Source organism: Nyctereutes procyonoides, unplaced genomic scaffold (assembly GCF_905146905.1).
Source record: "Nyctereutes procyonoides isolate TBG_1078 unplaced genomic scaffold, NYPRO_anot_genome, whole genome shotgun sequence".
Taxonomy (NCBI): domain Eukaryota; kingdom Metazoa; phylum Chordata; class Mammalia; order Carnivora; family Canidae; genus Nyctereutes; species Nyctereutes procyonoides.
This window is the reverse complement of record NW_026575136.1, coordinates 25392744-25413477: the sequence shown is the minus strand read 5'-3', so window position 1 is coordinate 25413477 and position 20734 is coordinate 25392744. Positions and strand designations below refer to the sequence as shown.

General features: G+C 41.0%; 1 pseudogene; it reads right to left on the bottom strand.

Moving 5' to 3' along the window:
* Positions 1-1138: 1138 nt before the first annotated feature.
* Positions 1139-1652, bottom strand: LOC129495383 (ubiquitin-conjugating enzyme E2 C-like; annotated as a pseudogene).
* Between the last annotated feature and the right edge of the window lie 19082 nt (positions 1653-20734).

Here is a 20734-nt window from a genome sequence, read left to right as displayed (position 1 = left end):
TTTCCCTTTGTGTCCAGTGGTACTGGAATGTTGGAATGGCTACAAGCCCTTTGGAGATGAGGCTTAGAGGAAGTTAAGTTGGAAACACCTTTAGTTTGGGTGTAGTGGGATATATTTTTGTTCTTTTGTATTTTGTGTGTGTGTGTGTGTGTGTGTGTGTGTGTGTGTGTGTGTATAGTAGAGTTATCTCTATCCCTCTGGGGCAAGGACGGCTTTGAAAAATCCTCTACTGCCTAGTGTGCTGACTTAACTGGCATCAAGACCCAAAAGTGTTGCTCAGAAATCAGATCATGATATTAATGAGTCTGTCTCAAGGCACACAGCACCAGAGGGGTACGAGAGTGAAAGGGAAACAAAGTTTGAAAGGCAGTCTGGAAAATCCTTCTTATCATCAGGTGTGTAAAATAACACATTCTTTTTGTAAAATTCAATCCTTTGATATCTTATCAAAAGTGAAAGTTTTCTCCTAATCAGGAACACAAGAGAATGCAATTATATATATACTGCATATTTTAAAACCTTTTAAAAATAAGGATTGGGGGCAGCCCTGGTGGCTCAGCCGTTTAGTGCACCTTTGGGCCAGGGCGTGAGTCCCAGGATCGAGTCCCACGTCGGGCTCCCGGCATGGAGCCTGCTTCTCCCTCTGCCTATGTCCTTGCCTCTCTCTCTCTCTCTCTCTGTGTGTGTCTCATGAATAAATAAATAAAATCTTTTTTTTTAAAAAAAAAAGGATTGTTCAAAATCAAATTTAGAAGGTTTTTTTTTTGTAAAAAAAAATGTATTTAATATATTCATCACAAGGGCTCAACCAGAGACTTAATTTAAAAAACAGAAATAAAGGGGATCCCTGGGTGGCTCAGTGGTTTAGCGCCTGCCTTCGGCTCAGGGCATGATCCTGGGTCCTGGGATTGAGTCCTGCATCAGGCTCCCCACAGGGAGCCTGCTTCTCCCTCTGCCTGTGTCTCTGCCTCTCTCTCTGTGTTTCTCATGAATAAATAAAATCTTAAAAAAAAAAAAAAAGAAACAAAACAAAAATGACACTACAGCATAAGATACAGAGTCCTAGACAGAAATGAAGGAAAGGATAGACCATCTAAGGAGAAAATAAAAAGACAACATAAGGAGAGAGGCTGTTCAGTCAGGGTTCTTGTCTGACCTGCTTTAAGTAGATTTCTTGCAGACACTTCTTAGAGGCTGTAGGGGTTCCTTCAGAGTTTGGCAGCATGTGTGTGCAAAAGGCTATCAGGTGTTGGGTTCTCCTAGCAGGCTCTGGATGGACAGCAGGATTGTCCTTCAGGATGTCCAGGCAGATGTTACCCTGGGTGCCCACGCTGGGGTGCTAGCAGGGCACGAGGAACTTCACTGTGGGCGCGTTGTAAGGGTAGCCATCGGGGAACTCCAGGGAGAGCTTATTATAGCTCAGGTCTTCACGTACTATGCCAGCTGCTCCCTGGATGGTCCCCATCGATTTGAAAAAGGTGGTCTGATTTAGGGAAGGCAGAAATTCCTTTGTGGCCAGACTTCATAAAGGTCGTCAACCTCTGCCATAGCCTCTTGCCCAGGGGGCCCCAGGCAGCAACCCCACTGGGCTTAGCACCTTTGTGGGTGGCGGCCACGCTGGCAGCAGCTGGGTCATGGTTCTGGGAGGCCATCCAGGTGGCGTGGGCAGAGAGACAGCAACTCAGAGAGCTTGGCTGCAACACAAATTTAGAAGATTCTTGTGTTTGTGGAGCTCAGACTGCTAACAGGATTACAAAACAGTAAGGAAGCCTGTTTGTGAATATACCAATTTTATGCATTTTATGCATGTAAGCTAAAAATAATTTAAAAACTGAGATCAGTCATGCTAGAAGGAAGAATGACTATTTTTCTGTTTTCTCTGTGGAACTTATTGTATAAAATAATAGTAACAAGAAGAGCTGATCAAAAAGCATGCAGCCAAAAAATGTAAGAATAAAAGTATTATAGAGGTGTATCAACATTGAAATAATTTATTTTTTTTTATTTTATTTATTTATTTATTTATGACAGTCACAGAGAGAGAGAGAGAGGCAGAGACACAGGCAGAGGGAGAAGCAGGCTCCATGCACCGGGAGCCTGACGTGGGATTCGATCCCGGGTCTCCAGGATCGCACCCTGGGCCAAAGACCGGCGCTAAACCACTGCGCCACCCAGGGATCCCCAACATTGAAATAATTTAAAATATGATCTATTGTATTTGCCAGCTTTTAAAAATTGTGATTTGATGTCATCTCTTTTTCCATTTCATTTTTAATTTTTTAAAGATTTCATTTATTTATTCATGAGAGACAAGAGACACATGAGAGGCAAGAGAGAGGCCAAGAGAGAGGCAGAGACACAGGCAGAGAGAGAAGCAGGCTCCATGCAGGAAGCCCGATGCGGGACTTGATCCCAGGACCCCCGGATCATGACCTGAGCCAAAAGCAGACACTCAACTACTGAGCCACCCAGGAGTCCCTCTTTTTCCATTTTAAATGTAAATTTATTTTTATATTTCATTTTAATTTTTATTTCTACTATTCTTCATTTTTAAGACACACACACCCCAATTATATAAACTTCCGGTGCTACAGTAGCCACTCCTGCTTAGTTTTCTTCACTGATTCCTCCTTTTCTCTCTCTCTTTCCTCTTTCTAAATGTTGGAAAGCCCCAGGACTCAGTTGTTAAACTCTTCCCTATCTGGATTCACTCCCCAGGCACACAGGCAGTCAGGGGCTAACCAGAGAAGCACAACCATAATGAAATTGGGATTTATTGTTGGAATAAGACCTTACACAATTGGGAAGAAGGTCTGAAAGGAGGCAGAAGAGATTGGAGCAGAGTTCCTAACTAGGAAGCCCTGGGTCGGAGGACAGAGTTGGGGCTTCCAAAGGCACATCTACCTGCTACTGTGGGACTGTAGTAGAGAGATGGAGAAGTCTATATTAGTATTATTATTATTCTGAGTCTGATGGTGGGCTTGGGGCTGCTATTGGCCAAGAAGGCCAAGAGTTGGGAAGAGGAGTTGGATGCAGAGTGGGAGAGAAGAGCATGAGCTGGATTCCACCAGTGCCCGTGTCTGTCTCTGTCAGCATCTTTAGAGAGTAGATGGCTCTCTGTCTACACCCTTCAGAGAGTAATGATGGCTGCTTTGCCTCAACCTCCCAATTTCATGCACATATAATTTTGGTCAGTGCTAACCTGGAACCACACAAGGAAAAAGATTTTGGGATATACTTTAGTTTAGCTAAGTGAACACAGTTCAAAAGCACATGCTAAGTAATCTCACTTTGTCTCATGGCTTTAATTCCACCCATATTCTGATGATTCACAAATTTATAATCCCTGTCTGGCCTTCTCTGGAATACAGATTTATATCTAATTCCCTCAAGTCACTACTTGGATATTTCATAGAATTTTCAAACTTAACATATTTAAAAAGTGAGCTTCTACTCTTCTTCCCTGAGCCCATTCTATTTTTTTTTTAAGATTTTATTTATCTATTCATGAGAGACACAGAGAAAGAGAGAGAGGCAGAGACACAGGCAGAGAGAGAAGCAGGCTCCATGCAGGGAGCCTGATGTGGGACCCAGTCAGGGGACCCTAGAATCTTGCCCCGGGCCGAAGGCAGGCGCCTAACCGCTGAGCCACCCAGGGATCCCCCCTGAGCCCATTCTTTCCAGAATCTTCCTCTGAGGTGTAGGTTTCTGGCTAAAAATCTCAAGATTGCCCTTTACTCCTCTCTCTCTCTCCTACCCAACAAGTAATTGATCAGAAAACCCCATTGGCTGTTCTTCAAGAAATATCCATGACTTACTCCTTCTATAGTAGGCTGGAAAATTGCCCTCACCCCCCCCAAGAGATTCATACCCTAATCCCTAGAATCTCTGAATATTACCTGAAATGGCTTTTAAAAAGGCAAGGGAGGCTGTGGTGGATATTGATTAAGGACCTTGAGATGGGGAGATTATCTGGATTATCCAGGTGAGACCTAAAACAATCACATGTATCCTTAAGGAGGAGGCAGAGGGAGATTTAGGGTCTCCTCAAAGGAGAAGGGGATGTGTGAAAATAGAGCAAAGAGAGACTGGAAGATGCCATCCTTGAAGATTAGAATGATATGGCCACAAGTCAAGAAATGCCAGCAACTACCAGAAGCTCCAGCAAGAAGTGGAGTCTAGAGAATGCACAGCCTTGCTAACACCTAGATTTGGGTTCAGTGATACAGATTTTGGACTTCTGGACTACAGAACTGAGAGAGAATAAATTTCTGTTGGTTTAATGTCAAGTTTGTGAGCATTTGTTACAGTAGTCACCAAAACTAATACAATTCTTTGCCAATTCTTCTCTGGCAACTGTTGCAGAGTGCCACCATCTCTTGTCTGGATTATTCCACTAGCCTCCTTGTCTAACTGACCTCTCTGTTTCATCATGGCCCCACTCACTATGATCTGGTCTCAGCACAGCAGCTAAAGTGTTTCTTTAAAAATGTACTTTAGGGGGTGCCTGAGTAGTTCAGTCTGTTGAGTGTCGAACTCTTGGTTTCAGCTCAGGTTGTGAACTTGGGGTCATGGGATTGAACTCCGAGTCAGGCTCAGTACAGAGTCTGCTTGAGATTCTCTCTCTCCCGCACCTGCCTTTACCCTCTCCCTACTCACCTACTCTCTCTAAAATAAAATGTTTTTTAAAAGATTTTTTAAAAAAAATGTGATTCAGATCACGTTACTCATTTTTCAAAACCCTTCAGTTGTTTCCCTCCTCTTACAGAGTACAATATGCAATTCTTATCATCAGCTTACAGAGCTCTAAGTTGGCCCCTTTTTACCTGGCTGACTTTATCTCCTACATTCCACTGCAGTGATATTAGCTTCCTTGATGTTCCTTGAGCATATGAGGTGTGTCCCTGCCCCCCCCCAGGTGTGTAAGAAGGCTTACTTCTTCACCTGATAGATCAGACCTTCTCTGACTACTCTTTTAAAAACACCAGCCTTCCAACCTCACTCACTCATGTCATAATGCTCTTCCCTCCTCACTTCCTCCACAGCCATATTAAATTCTGACATATGTATTCTTGCTTAGTTATTTAATTCTCCCACCCACCCCCATTAGAATGTAAGCTCTGTGAGGGCTGGGATATCAATCAGGGTTTTTTTTTTTTTTTTCCACCGCTGTATCCCCAGTGCCTAGGTCTATGGCACATAATGGATGCCGAATGGTATTTGTTGAAGGAATAAGTTATCCAATAATTCTTAGTTAGTTTTTAAAATTAATTTATTTACTTGAGAGAGAAGAAGAGAGAGAGCACAAGGGGGAGGGCGTACAGAGAGAGAGGGAGAAGCTGACTCCCCACTGAGTAGGGAGCCCAATGTGGAACTCTCTCCCAGGACCCTGAGATCATGACCTGAGCGGAAGGCAGATTTTTTTTAAGACTTTATTTATTTATTCATGAGAGACACAGAGAGAGAGAAAGAGAGAGAGAGAGGCAGAGACACAGGCAGAGGGAGAAACAGGCTCCATGCAGGAAGCCTGACGTGGGACTCAGTCCTGGGTCTCCAGGATCAGGCCCTGGGCTGAAGGTGGCGCTAAACCGCTGAGCCACCTGGGCTGCCCAGAAGGCAGATACTTAACCAACTGAGCCACCCAAGTACCCCACTAAGTTAGTTTTATATTATAAACATTTCACTCCATTGAAAGGTCTTGCACTGAGTTGTAATCAGCAATCACCCAACTCATTCCTTGGTTTCATTATTATTCTCTAGAGATAGTAATGCTTCTGTTTTCCCAAATATCACTCTGGTCAGCAATTGAATCATGCGTTGGATTCAGTTGTAATGTAAGTAATGGGACTATCATGCTTCCCAGAAATGAAGGCCTTCTCTCCATTTCTGTTTTCCCCATTCCCCTACTTTAAACTAGGAGGGGCTCAAGTGGGAATTTGGTGTTCCTTGAAAGGGTTTTCCTGATCCAGTAGTTTTTGATCCCGGCTGTGGGTTTAATAACCACCATTCCTCTCATCCATCCGCCTCTTCTAATTCTTCCTCCCCCAGTCACTTCCTGTCACAGCAACCCTTTGAAAATTAAACTCCAATTCTAAAACAAATGAAGCAAAGGCAGGAAAGGGGGGATGAATCACAGCATATGGGAACAGTTTTGTTTGAAAGCATGATCAGCATTCTTTGCAAACAAGCTGTGACCATATGTGGCAGGGTGGGCGTAGGAGTTATAAAATACAAGTGATAAACTGTGGTAAGTGTCTGAGTTATAAAGAGAAAGCTCATTAATGATCGGTTTAATAGTAAGAAGTGATACCTTGAAGGAAGTCTTTCTCTAAGGAGATAGTGCCTTTTTATAAATCAAAAGATTGCAAAGAGGTAGCCTGTGGTGAGTTAAAATTCTTGCCATGAAAAAAAAAATTCTTGCCATGTATTAGCAGAGAAACTCTGGACAACTAGTTAGGACTTGTTTCTTGGCTAAAACCAAGGTCACTTGAATTCAAATTTATTGGTATACCAACAGAAGTTATTTTTATTTTTATTTTCAGAAGTTATTTTTAGAACCAGATCTGTTGCCCCTAGGTGCTCATCCCTAAGGAAGAGAAAAAAAGAGATGTAAAAGATGTGTGTGTGTGTGTGTGTGTGTGTGTGTATTTCTCTTATTGATGGATTCATTCAATAAATACTTACTGAATTCTGACCAAAAGCCAGGCATAGCACTAAAGCCCTGAATAATCAGTGTAGAGCAAAAATCTCGGGTATTACATGGTAAGCAAAAATCATCACAGTCCCTGGCTTCATGAAGCTTCCAGTCCATGAGGACCATAGCCAGTAATCAAATGAAAAATGACAACTGTGGTTTGTGTGGTTTGTGCTGCCACAGAGAGCAACAGTATGGATCATAAGAGAAACTCTGATGGGAAGCCTGGCCTGGTCTGGGGAGTCAGGAAAGGCTTTCCTGTGGTGATGATGGACTGGCAGCTGAAAGGTTATTTAAGAGTGGACAAGGGTATGCACAGAATTCAAGGCAGAAAGGGTGATATGTGCAATTGCACTTGGCAGGCAGGGTTGCAATTTATTCAAGGAACTGAAAGAAACAATGAAGGGAAACACATTTGGAGCTTAATAGTGAGAAGCCAAGAAACAGAAAAAAAGAGGGGCATGACTAGCCAGTGCCTTCTGGGTTATGTTAAGGATTTTGAGCTCTCAAGGAGAAACCACTGGAAGGGGGGATGGGGCAGCTAATCAAGAGCAAATATCCCCCCAAGCTCTTTCTTATACCCTTCCATTTTGGGTCACAGAGAATGTGCTTTAGGGAGGTAGAAGTGGTAAAAATTGAATCAGTCTTTCATTTAACAAATGTTATGAGTGATTACTATGTAGCATGTACTGTCCTAGGTCCTAGGATAAAAAAGATGAACCAGAAACTTACTGATCTCCCTTCATAAGGCTTATAGTGTAGGATGCAACATGCATGATAAAGATAGACCCATGAATAAATCATTGCAATTTACATAATGCAACAAAACAAAAATGTAGGTTGCTCTGAGATCAAATGACAGGGGTCCTAGGCTTGGAACTAACTGGGTAACTCCGGGAAGCTTTCCTCGGAAGGTTCTGTTGACTAAGTATTATTGGTAGGATTATTTGGAAAGTTACTGGAAACTTCAATTCGCCTTTTATTTTCTATTACCAATTTCTATTTCATTAGGTGACCTTGACTTTTGTGTTTTTTCTCTCTCTATATATAAATGGTAGGGAGTAGGTAGCAAGGCACCGTGTTTCTGGAAGAAGTGCAAATGCCCATTATTCCGAATGCCAAGTCTGGGACATACGTGGTGGTAAATGAAACAATAAACTATCAGATCACTGGGCAGCTCTGATTTTGTTCTGTCTATATATAATCCACTGGGAGGGTAGTAGTATTGATATTTCTAAATTAACACCCTTTTCCTTACTAAACCAATTACTTCCAACATGTTACAGTTCATCACCTCAAACTGGTTTTTTTTTTTCCAATCAGTTGAAGACAGAAAATCCATAAGCAGTTTATCAGTGTGTGATGCTGTTTGCATTTCAGTTGCTGTTCCCAATTTGGATTTTCATCATTCTTTGTACTCTTAGCCCAATCTCTGCACAAATTAATGTATTTATGTGAAAACAAGCAGCAATTCTCGTTTATAAATGTAGTGTGGAAGCCAGCCAGAGCATACTTACTAGAAACTTTGGGCGTGGTTGATTATTTTAAAGATAAAGCCCAGTATTGTTATTCTTCTAAATTGACCTAGCCCTTTACCGAAACACATCAATTCTGTGCCCACAGTAGAACTGTATGTGGCAATCCACAAAAAACTATTGTAGCATGGTTTGAATTCTATCTGAACCACTTAACAGTATATATCTATTTAATACACTTAGTAATTCTCATTTAATTCCATATCAATCATATGACAGTATGTATCATGGACAAGTTACTTAAATTCTCCAAGTTCCCCTTTTTTCTTTAGAAAAGTAGGCGTAATCATATCTGCTTTGCCCTTTTGGTCTAGTTGTGAAATTAAATGAGAAAATATTTGTGGTTTTTCTTTGTAAATTCAGTATTTATGTGGAGAATGCCATTATTACCGTACATAGTGGAATTGCATCACTCACCACAATTCTTCACCCCTCCTGTAATTAAACCCTTTGACATATGAATTTGCAAGCCCCTTTCTAAAGAGGAAGAGTGTATTTCCCTGCCTCTTGATTTCAGTTTGGATACATTATTTGCTTTGGCCCATAGAATATGGTAAAAGTGACAGTGTATAGTTTTGAGCCTAGGTCTAAAGAAGCCTAATATGTTTCTGCTTGTTTCTGTGTGCTCTGCCAATTGCCATGAGAAGAACATGTCTCTGGTCCCACAAAGAAGTTGAGGGGCATGTGGAGCAGAGCCACTCCAGTCTAGCTGCCCCAGCTATGCTGAGCCTAGACCAGCTGACTCCCAGCTGACTTGCAGATACATGGGTAAGTCCACCCCAGGTCAGCAGAACCCCCAGCCAAACTATGTGAATGAAATAAATGTATATTATTATGTAGCACTGAGCTATTGAGGTAGTTTTTAATATAGCATTATTATAGTGGTAAATGACTGACATATCCAACCACCTTCCACCTATCCAGTTAATTAAACATCCATTGGTTCACTAAGACTGTGGTATCTTCTAGGGAAAAAGACAAGAGATGTCAGTTTTGACTGGGTTTTTTCCTTCCCTCCCTATTCTTCTCTATGTTTTTCCTTTCTTGGCCCAATTTTCAAAAGTAAACTGTTCAGGAGTTGCAAATATGAAATTCCGTGCATAGCCCCCCAAATTATCAGAATAAAAGGCTCAACAGAAATCTAACAAATAACGTTTTAGTGTAAATGTTGACTTCTAACTGATACATAGATAAGGAATTCTGTTGGGATCACATGCTTTCTTCTTTATTGTCTAATTTATAAACTAGACTGATCTACAAGTATATGCAAAAGACAGGAACAGGGCATGGAATTTCACTAAAAACTTTAGTGTGTCACCAAGCCTTAGGAGTCTTCTAGGATAAGTCTAAGTCAACAATTCAATATAACACACATATTGAATATATACCACATGTAAGGCATAGTGTAAGGTCCTGGGGAAATAGAAATGAGCAAGACATAGTAGCTCCCTCTTAATGATCTAATAAGGGAAATGAAATACAAACTACTCATGATACTGTAGCTCATTAATTCTGTAACACACTTTTAAAAATACTTTTTCAAAAAAAAATAAATAAAAATAAAAAATAAAAAAAATAAAAATACTTTTTCACATGTCGAAATCAAGATGGTGTATCATAGTTTAGTTAATAGTGTTTTTTTCATTCTTTGTGGTACATAGGATAATGATTATACTTGATATCCTCTTATAGCTAAGAAAATACAGAAGTAAGTTGCTTTGAGAACAGCATATACACCATATTATCAAAAAGCAAGGAGGGATTTCTTCTCCCAGATAACAAGAGGGAGACTTCATGGAAGAAGAAGCATTTATATGAGATGAATTTCAATAAGAAAAAGTGCTAGAATAAAGGCCACCATAGGTCAATTGGTTCCTAAACTTTCTATCACCAAGGACTACTTTTATTGCCTATCTCATCCTCTGTCCCATGTTGTTTTCAAAATAATTTTGTCATTGTAAATAAATTTGCATTTATCAAGATATACTTCTCAGTTTGATAGCAAAAGTCATACATTAGTGGTAATCAGAATTTTTTTCCTTTTTTTTTTTTTAAGATTTTATTTATTTATTCATGAGAGACACAGAGAGAGAGAGGCAGAGACACAAGCAGAGGGAGAAGCAGACTCCATGCAGGGAATCCAACATGGGACTGGATTCCCGGTCTCCAGGATCACACCCTGGGCTGAAGGCAGCACTAAACTACTGAGCCACCCGGGCTGCCCTCCTTTTTTTTTTTTTAAGATTCCTTTTTTTTTTAAATTTTTATTTATTTATGATAGTCACAGAGAGAGAGGAGAGAGAGAGAGAGAGAGAGAGAGAGAGAGAGAGGCAGAGACACAGGCAGAGGGAGAAGCAGGCTCCATGCACCGGGAGCCCGATGTGGGATTCGATCCCGGGTCTCCAGGATCGCGCCCTGGGCCAAAGGCAGGCGCCAAACCGCTGCGCCACCCAGGGATCCCTTTTTTTAAGATTCTTATTTATTTTGAGAGAGAGAGAGAGAGAGACGAAGAAAGTGAGAGCACATGGCAGGGGGGAAGGGGTAGAGAGAGGGAGAAAATATCGAGCAGACTGCACAGAGCCTATGTGGGGCTTGATCTCATGACCCTGAGATTGCGACCTGAATTGAAGAGTCAAGACACTCAGCCGACTGAGACACCCAGGACTCTGTTAATTAGAATTTCTAATCAGATGAGATAATCAGTATTCTCATACTAAGTTAGGATTTTTGGCCAAAAGCCAAGAAATTTAATATTTTAGTCTCTGAAGTTCTTATTCCAGGTAACTTTAACACTAGGATTTTTGAAATATTGACAAGAATTCATCCTAGATGGTAATACTACTCTGCATGAAAAATACATCTAAAGAAAATACATAGACATTGGACCCACACATTGTGATCTTTAATATGGTTTGCCTGGTGCTTTGAGTAAAAGAGGAAAGATTAGAGATGAATAGAAATTATGAGTCTCATGCAGAGTCTTAAATGTTATACTTAGGAATGTAGACTTTTATTGTAACTATCACTAAAAAAATCACTAGCTTGGGTATAAAAGAACAAATAGTATGAATTTGATTACAGAACAACAACAACAACAACTACTACTACTACTACTACTTATGTATATAACCACAAGAAGTAAAACCTGGATAACTAAATTCCCATGAAAAGAATATAGACATGCTGTAGCTGGTATGCTCTCACCTATAGTGCAGTAGCTGCCAATAAGACAAGTGTAGGAGGAATGTGTAAGCTTCATCATCAATTTTATATTATTGTTGTGAGGATTCCAAGCAAAGAATTATATAATAGTAAGAGCTTAAATTCTGGAGTTTGACCACCTAGGTGCATGTTCTGACTCTACTGCATTCTAGTTCTAGGACTTTCAGAAAGTTATTGAAGATCTTTGACCTCTGAATTTTCTTTTTTATAAATGGAGAAAATGGTATTATCAATATTAGCAGATATTTGTAAGAATGACATAATTTTTATAAGTTGTCTGGTGCAGAGTTAGCAGGACTTAACACTTAATTAGTTTCTTTCAGAACTTGGTTAGAAATCCAAATGTCAAAATGATGTGGGAAGCAAAGGCAAGAAAAAGATTAAATTTCCCTTACTCCCCCACCCCCCGTCCCCAAAACTGTATGTCCTTACTTCCCACAGCCCACGGACAAGTCCTGGAAACAGGCAGAGTGACATTCCTCTAGGAACTCAGCTGCCACCATGTTAATACTTTGTTAAGAGCAAAAGGCAATCTTAGCCTGACCTGCCAGGATCCTATAAGTCTACTTTAACATAAAAATTCCTTTGGAAACTTTTTATCTCTACTCCAAGATATATATGTTGGCAATCATCCCCCAAGCCCCAAGCATATAACCCACAGATACACATCTGAAGGGTCTCATGACTAAGGTTTTATTAGGCAGTAATAGACGACATTTTCCTAACAATAGCTAGGACCCCCAAGGTCCTGGAAACCTTGCTTCCAAATTTCCTTAGAGACCTGTGCTATCCCTAACCCACCCTCCCAATTTGAAAGTATATAATGGGCCACTCCTCATGATCCTAATGCAGCTCTTCTGGCCCACAGGTCCTGTCCCCATGCTTTAATAAAACCACCTTTTTTTGCACCAGAGACGTCTCAAGAATTCTTTCTTGGCTGTCGGCTCCAAACCCCAACATCTTTCCTAATATCAAAAAGACTGTATGGTGGTGTAGAACAATAAATTCAGTATTCTCTCTTCTCATCATGTCCTAAGATGCCAAACTGGCTGGTAATCAAAACCCTAAGGAGAAAACATATGCTCCAGACACCAGCGTTGTCTTGGCAATGCTCTGCGTTTAACTTGACAGTAAATAGGAGGTGACAGCTGAATCTGGTGTGGAGATTCCAGGAGGGTGGTTTTCCTGGAGGACTTTAAGTAGAAACTCATCTATTGCAAATAAATTATCATTTGTGTAAATACATGAGAGACTGGATAGAGGGTCTTGCAGACAGACCTGGAATTCCTAGACAAGGCTGAAAATAAGAAGTGGGAAATACTGTTGTCCTGTTGATGAGACCATGGCTGCCATCACCACTTCTATTCCACAAGTTTCTTTAGCAATTCCTTTTAATCAGCCATATCTGAAATGAGCACTGCAGAAGATTTTTCCCATGAATGTGCTTAAATATATGCTGAACAGTAATAATTAAACCTTAGCTTTGTCGTGTATTTTTGGAATGCTCAAAGTGCTTTCACCTTTACAATTTCATGTTTTCCAAATGATCTTTTGAGGAAAGTGGGGTATTATTATCCCCTTTTCCATATGCGGAGTCTAAAATGGCAAGTGGCACAGGAAATCCACGTAATGGTCATGGTTAGTAAATGGAAAAGACCCCTACCTTTTGACTTATATTTGAGTTTACTATGACAAGGACATATCTTTATATGAAGATTTCTAACTCTGTTCTCAGTGGACAGTAATAGTCATGATCCATCCCCTTTTTGGAGAATTTTTCCTCCCATATTAATTATTTTTTCTTATTCAACAGTTTTATATATATATATATGTATATATATATATATATAAATAAAAGATTTCATTTATTTATTCATGAGACACACACACACAGAGGTAGAGACACAGGCAAAGGGAGAAGCAGGCTCCATGCAGGGTGCCTGATGTGGGACTCAATCCAGGGTCTCCAGGACCACAACCTGGGCCGAAGGCAGCGCTAAACTGCTGAGCTACCCGGGCTGCCCATTCAACAGTTTTATAGCAGGTCTGGCTGCTTCTAGGGTCACAAGAGACTAACATTTGCTATTTTTCATCCTGCATAGTTTTGGGAGGATGTTATGGAAAATTGGCAGCATAGCACTTCCTTCATCCGGTTTGATCCCAGGCTTTCGGAAGATTGGAGACTTGAACTTCTCATCTGTGTGAGTGAGATGAGGGTTGAATTATTGAACATTTGGTCAGAATTAAGTTTCATTTTTTTTTCACACATTAAGTCTGTTCATCTTCTGATCTTTACTGACTAGGACATCAGCTATAACACAATTAACTCCCTTCCTTTTACTTTCTGGGGGCTGTCAGAGTAAAATCCACTGTCCTTCACAAGGAACAAAACTCTCTTCTCTGCCTCAGAGAGTGTCACATTCCTTCCATGTTACTCAGCATTTTAAAGTCACTTTGAGGCATAGAACATCCCTATTCCATTTTTTCCCTTCTTATTTTAAACAGGAAATCACCTCTGAGAAAGCCTTGGGTGTAGAAAAACAATGGAATGAAATCCTACCTAAGACATCTCATGAGAGTTGCAATAGCTTTTTGCAAAAACCCCAGTGTTCTGAATAGTAATTCTATTCAGATAGTAGCAGTGTTTTATTAGCAATCGTATCAATGATTGGTTAAATCACCCCTCTAATGTTTCAAAAGGACTCTGATTATCTCCATGACAAACCATCCCCAAATGTAGTGGCTTATAACAAGAATCATCCATTTGCTTATGATTTTGCAATTTGGGCAGGCAAAAGAAGTCATTTGGGTGGTTCTAGTCATCTCTCTTGGAGTCTCTCATGCAGCTGTGGTGGTCTGGAGGCTGGAATGAGGCAGGAATGTTCAAGATGGTTTCTGTACTAAGTTGAAAAGTATCTCCCGAAATTTCAGGTTTTCCCAGAACCTTAGAATGTGATGTTATCTGGAACTGGAGGGTATTATGCTGAGTGAAGTAAGTCAATCAGAGAAGGACCAACAGTGTATGTTCTCATTCATTTGGGGAATATGAATAATAGTGAAAGGGAATATAAGGAAAGGGAGAAGAAATGTGTGGGAAATATGAGAAAGGGAGACAGAACATAAAGACTCCTAACTCTGGGAAACGAACTAGGGTGGTGGAAGGGGAGGAGGGCGGGGGGTGGGGGTGAATGGGTGACAGGCACTGAGGGGGGCACTTGACGGGATGAGCACTGGGTGTTATTCTGTATGTTGGTAAATTGAACACCAATAAAAAATAAATTTATTATAAAATTAAAAAAAAGGAAAAGGGTCTCTGAAGATGTAATTAGTTAAGATGAGATAATGCTGGAGTAGAATGGGCCCTAACTCAATATGACCATTGTCCTTATAAGAAGAGAAGAGGAAGAGTGCCATGTAACAGGAGACAGATATTAGAGTGATGCCATTGTAAACCAAGGAACACCCAAGATTGCTAGCAACGATCAGAAGCTGGAAGAAGCAAGGAACACATTCTCCCTCAGAACCTCCAGAAGGAACCAACCCTGCTGACACACCTTGGTTTAGGACTTGTAGCCTCCAGAAGTGTGGGTGAATCAATTTTCTATTGTTTATAGCAACCCTAGGAAACAAAGATTTACTTGCTTTAGCTAGGATGACTGGACCAGCTGGGGACTGACCACCCCACCCCCACCGCAAACTCTTAACCCCCTCCCATCTCTCTTGGTCTCCCTCCATGTGGTCTCTCCACCACAGTAGCTGGACCTCTGTATGCAGAGGCTCCATGTTGCAAAAGAGTAAAAGTAGAAGCTATCAGACATCTTCTGGATTAGGCCCAGAGCTATCACTAGCTTATTTCTGCCATGTTTTGTTGGTTAAAGCAAATTGCAGAGCCCTCTCAGATTCAGGAGGAGGAGACAGACTCACCTGTTGATGGAGGAGTGCTAGACATACACAAGGATGAAGGGAATTGTTGATGTCCGTCTTTGGAGTCAGTCTACAAGGACTGTAGCTACCTGAGTTTGAATGAGCATTTTATTCCCTGATAGACCTCTTAGCACAAGTTGTTATCTAGGCTTAACAAGACTTCTTACACTGATGATCTTTTGAACTTTTAAGTCATGGCTTTGAATGTCAGCCAGCCTATGCCTCTGTGTCGGTCTTTCCCAGCTGGGCAAGCAGAGGTCCAGGGGTCAGGCAGCCCATGTTGAGGTTCTAGGATCGAGGACTAAGCATGGAAGTGGGTTTTGCCCATGGGGAAGGTACTGTGGTATTTTGCCTGTGTCAAAAACGATTGTTTCTGTGAGGTCAGTTCTGACCACAGTCCATACCACACTCCAAACTAGAGTTTATAGGATGACAGTGCCTTTCTGTGAAAGACTGTAAATATTGACACAATCAAGACAATGCATATGACAGGGTGAAATGAGAAGAAGCGGCTGTAAGAATAAAAATCAATAGCTGAAACTTGAGAATTTTAGCGCACACAGGTATTGAATTTGAGCTGGTTTGATTTTAAATCCATGCACTTCCACTATAAACTGCACAGTATTTTGTGAAGTACTGAAATGTCTGTGGAAGAACTTAAAAGATGGATAAACAAAGAAGCTATAGCTTCTAGTCCTTAAATGGAATGAGGGACGCCTGGGTGGCTCAGTGGTTGAGTGTCTGCCTTTGGCTCAGGGCGTGGTCCTGGAGTCTCAGGACTGAGTTCCACCTCAGGCTTCCTGCTTCTCCCTCTGCCTATATCTCTGCCTCTCTGTGTCTCTCATGAATAAATAAATAAAATCTTAAAAAAAAAAAAGAAATGGAATGGAATGGAATGATATTGTAGGGTAGTGCAGATGTCTCTGTCAGGCAATATATTTTTTCCCTTAAAAATATATTATGAATATCTGACACATACAAAAGAATATATGTATTCTACATGTAAATAATGTATGTAAAGAATACATATATTCTATATGTAAATAATAATATAGGGGCACGCGGTGGCTCAGTCTGTTGAGCATCTGATTCTTGGTTTCAGTTCAGTAATGATCTAATGGTGGTAAGATCCAGCCCATGTTGGGCAGGCTCCATGTTCAGGGCAGAGTCTGCTTGGGATTCTTTCTCCCTCTCCCCCTCCTGCTTTTTCTCTCACTCTTTCTTTCAAAAATAAGTAAGTAAAACTCTAATAATAATAATAATATAAACTGTAGGGCAGCCTGGGTGGCTCAGCGGTTTAGCACCGCCTTCAGCCCAGGGCCTGATCCTGGAGACCCCGGATCAAGTCCCATATCGGGCTCCCTGCATGGAGCCTGCTTCTCCCTCTGCCTGTGTCTCTACATCTCTCTCTCTCTCTGTGTGTGTGTCTCTCATGAATAAATAAATAAAATCTTTAAAATAATAATAATTATATAAACTGTGAAACTGTATCTATCTTAAGAAGTGGAACATTGGGGGATCCCTGGGTGGCGCAGTGGTTTAGCGCCTGCCTTTGGCCCAGGGCTCGATCCTGGAGACCTGGGATCGAATCCCACGTCAGGCTCTCGGTGCATGGAGCCTGCTTCTCCCTCTGCCTGTGTCTCTGCCTCTCTCTCTCTCTCTCTCTCTCTGTGACTGTCATAAAAAAAAAAAAATAAGTGGAACATTGACAATATCATTGCATCAGGCTTCTTCCCATTCTCCATCTAGAAGATCTCCATCCACCTGGCTGGCTCCGTTAGAGGGGCCTGCAACTCAATCTCAGGGTCATGAGTTTGAGCCCCATGTTGGGTGGAGAGATTACTTAAATAAATAAAACTTAAAAAGAAAATAGAAGACCTCTATCGGATCTTTAGCCACAATTCTGAATGTTGTATTTATTGTTGTCCTGGTTGTTAGGCAAACTAGATCTTCAGGTTTGAATTAAAAGGGGGGAATCTAGCTTGGCTCCTAGTTAACTCCAAAACAGTTTTCTGGTTATTAGCATATTACCTCATCGGCTTTTTGCATATCCTATAAAAGTGTGGCAGCAACACCTACATGATGAGCAGCCTCTAGAAGCAGCAGTGATTTCATGAGGACTGCTGGGTTGGTGAAAATGCCTCACAGTTAACTAGATGTAGTAGCTCCCTTCTTCTGGTCTTACACAGGCACTGTGAGCCCAGGACCCTTTCAAAGACCTTCCTTCTCATTCTGCTATTAAATTGCACCTCTTTGTCATCTTCTCCTTGGGTGTCTGGTTCAGCTACACTCCAGCGTGAATCTGTAGCTTCTAGAAGACTCGGGAATCTAGAGAGTTTCAGGCCAGAAAATGTGGCAGCCGTGGGGCTGTATCAGCAGAAGTGTGTGAAGTAATTTGCATAATCTGTTTTCCAAGAAAATCACAGAAGCATGGAAAAGTTTTTTCAGGAATATGCAAAATCTCAAAGGTAGAGAGTCCACCTGGGACATATTTGCTGTTGAGTTACTTCAGGGCCGTATAAATTATGCAAATTCTGTTATGATCACTTTCATTGCAGACAAATACATTTTTTTTCCACTTGGAAAGTTTTTAATTTCATTTCCCTTTTATAAAAGTAAAATGATATGCACATGGGTTTTTTGTTGTGGTTGTGCAGAAGATTTAATAATAAAGTGTGCTATTACCTCCTCTCCCATCCCCAGCACAATTTCCTAGAGTCAACCATTTTCAATAATTTTCAATTCTAGTTCTTCTGGTGGCCGCCTGAATATCCTTAAAATATGCGACTTCTTGACTTATCAGAAACACTGTTTATTCATTCATCCCTATTGGATTTTAATATTCATTTTTTATAATTGCTGCAACTGCACACTCTTTGGCCTGATAATTTACTACTCTCCCACACTGAGGGACATGCCTGTTCCTCAAACATACCAGGTTTAGGGGTGCCTGGATGGTACCGGCAGTTAAGCATCTGACTTTTTTTTTTTTTAAGATTTTATTTGTTAATGAGAGACAGAGACAGAGAGAGAGAGAGAGAGAGAGGGAAAGGCAGAGGGAGAAGCAGGCTCCATGCAGGGAGCCCAACATGGGACTTGATCCCGGGGCTCCAGGATCACGCCCTGGGCTGAAGGCAGCACTAAACCGCTGAGCACCCCAGGCTGCCCAAGCATCTGACTCTTGATTTCAGCTCAGGTCATGCTCTCAGGGTCTTGGGATCGAGCCCCACATCAGGCTCCCTCAGTGAAGAACCTGCTTCTCTCTCTCCCTCTGCCCCCTCCCCCAAAGCATGTACTCTCTTTCTCTCTGTGTCTCAAATAAACAAAATCTTTTATAAAAAAATATATATATATATGGGTTTTTGCCTGAAACTTCTGCCTCAGTTTCCTTGTCCTTGCTGTTCCCACCTCCTGGAATGCATATCCCCCAGATATGCCCACACCCACCCCCTCTAGTCTTTACTTAATAGTCATTTCAAGAAGACAGAGCTGGGATTAAAATTCAGACACTTAGCTCCAGAGCCCCCACTCCTAATGTACAGTACATCCTCAGGTCAAAGCTGATAATGCTGCATTTTGTTCAATACTTATATTAAAATCTTCCATGAGTGGTTTGAAAATAATCTGTTTTTACACTGGATATTAGGATTATTGTCTTTTTTTTGCAGGTCCCAAGTCATGATTTTTTGCCAATCAGAGGAGAATATTCCTAGATGCTTCTTTCCTTTATGCCCAACTTTACTTCTCATTCTGATCCTGGAGGTCAGTGAGTCTGTAGCCAGCCAGAACTGGTCTTTCCTTCTCTGAAATGTCCCGTGCTGGTCCCTCTCCTATTCTCTTTGCTGTTATGGATTTATTCCTTTACTACCATTTGGTTGGTATCTCAAGTGTAGTGGGAAGCACAGTAGAATGGAACAGAACAAGGGAGGAAAAACAAATACCAGTGTTCAGTGACGCATCTTGAACTGGAAGCTCCCAACAAATAGAATTCTTGCATTTTTATTTTAAAATGAGAATCTGGAATAAAAAAAGGACTAGCATTTACTGAATGGTTTACCACGTGCCAGACACTAAAATAAGTACTTCTTTCGTATTGGCTGATCATGACCATCTGAAAGGCTAAAGGGTCTCATGATGGAACAAGAGGAGGATTTTAGACACTTGAAACCTTTTCTTCATATCACTCATGTAACATTTGGGACCTTCCTGCTTTCTCTCAGGGGTGATTCAAATCAGAAGACCTAGGAGGAATATATAGCCTGGGGACATTTAGGCATATGGACTCTTTGAGGAGAAATCTTGGCTTTTGCTTACAGCCTGATGGATTATCCATCAGCTCGTGGGCAAGCAGCAGCTTTGCGCCTCTCAGTGTTGTAACCCTAGACCGAAGCCATATGGCCTTGTGTTTACTTCATGAGGGGATATTTAGCTTTTATTTTTGAGGGGTGGAAAAAGTAAATGATGGTAGAGTATGTTTTAAAAGTGATGAAAAGTGGTAGGATACAACCATATACTTCCAAACCCCAATATTTTCTGAAATAATTTTATAAAATGATTAATTTATACCTCTCTAAAAGAAGCCTGAGGGTAGGTAATGATGTACACACAGTTTAGAGTTCATTGAATTAGACTACTGTTAAAATTTATGTAAAATAGAGTAAAAAAGACTTGCAAACTAAAAATAAAGCCAGGCTCTGTCATTCCTAACAATATTCTGAAAACTACTATTTGTAGCTTTTTTTTTTTTTTTAAGATTTTATCCATTCATTCATGAGAGACATGCAGAGAGAGAGAGAGAGAGAGAGGCAGAGACACAGGCAGAGGGAGAAGCAGGCTCCATGCGGGGAGACCGATGTGGGACTCCATCCCGGGTCTCCAGGATCATGCCCTGGGCGGAAGGCAGGCACTGAACTGCTGAGCCACCCATGGATCCCCCTAAATGTAGCTTTGATGAAATTTGGGTGCATAGTGAAATATTTCCCAAACTGCTGGACTTTTTTTTTCCCAATTTTTATTTACTTGTTTCTGTATTCAAGTGTAATTAACATACGGTGTATTATTAGTTTCAGGTGTACAACTTGATGATTCAACAATTCTATACATTTTTCAGTGCTCTGAGATGTGTACTCTCAATCCCTTTTATCTATTTCACCCATCCCCCCACCCACCACCCCTCTGGCAACCACCAGTTTGTTCTCTGTATTTAAGAGTCTGGGTTTTTGTTTATCTCTTTTTTTCTTTGTTCATTTGTTTCTTAAATTCTACATATGAGTGAACTCATATGGTATTTGTCTTACCCTAAGTTATTTCACTTAGCATTATACCCTCTAGATTCATTCATGCTGTTGTAAATGGCAAG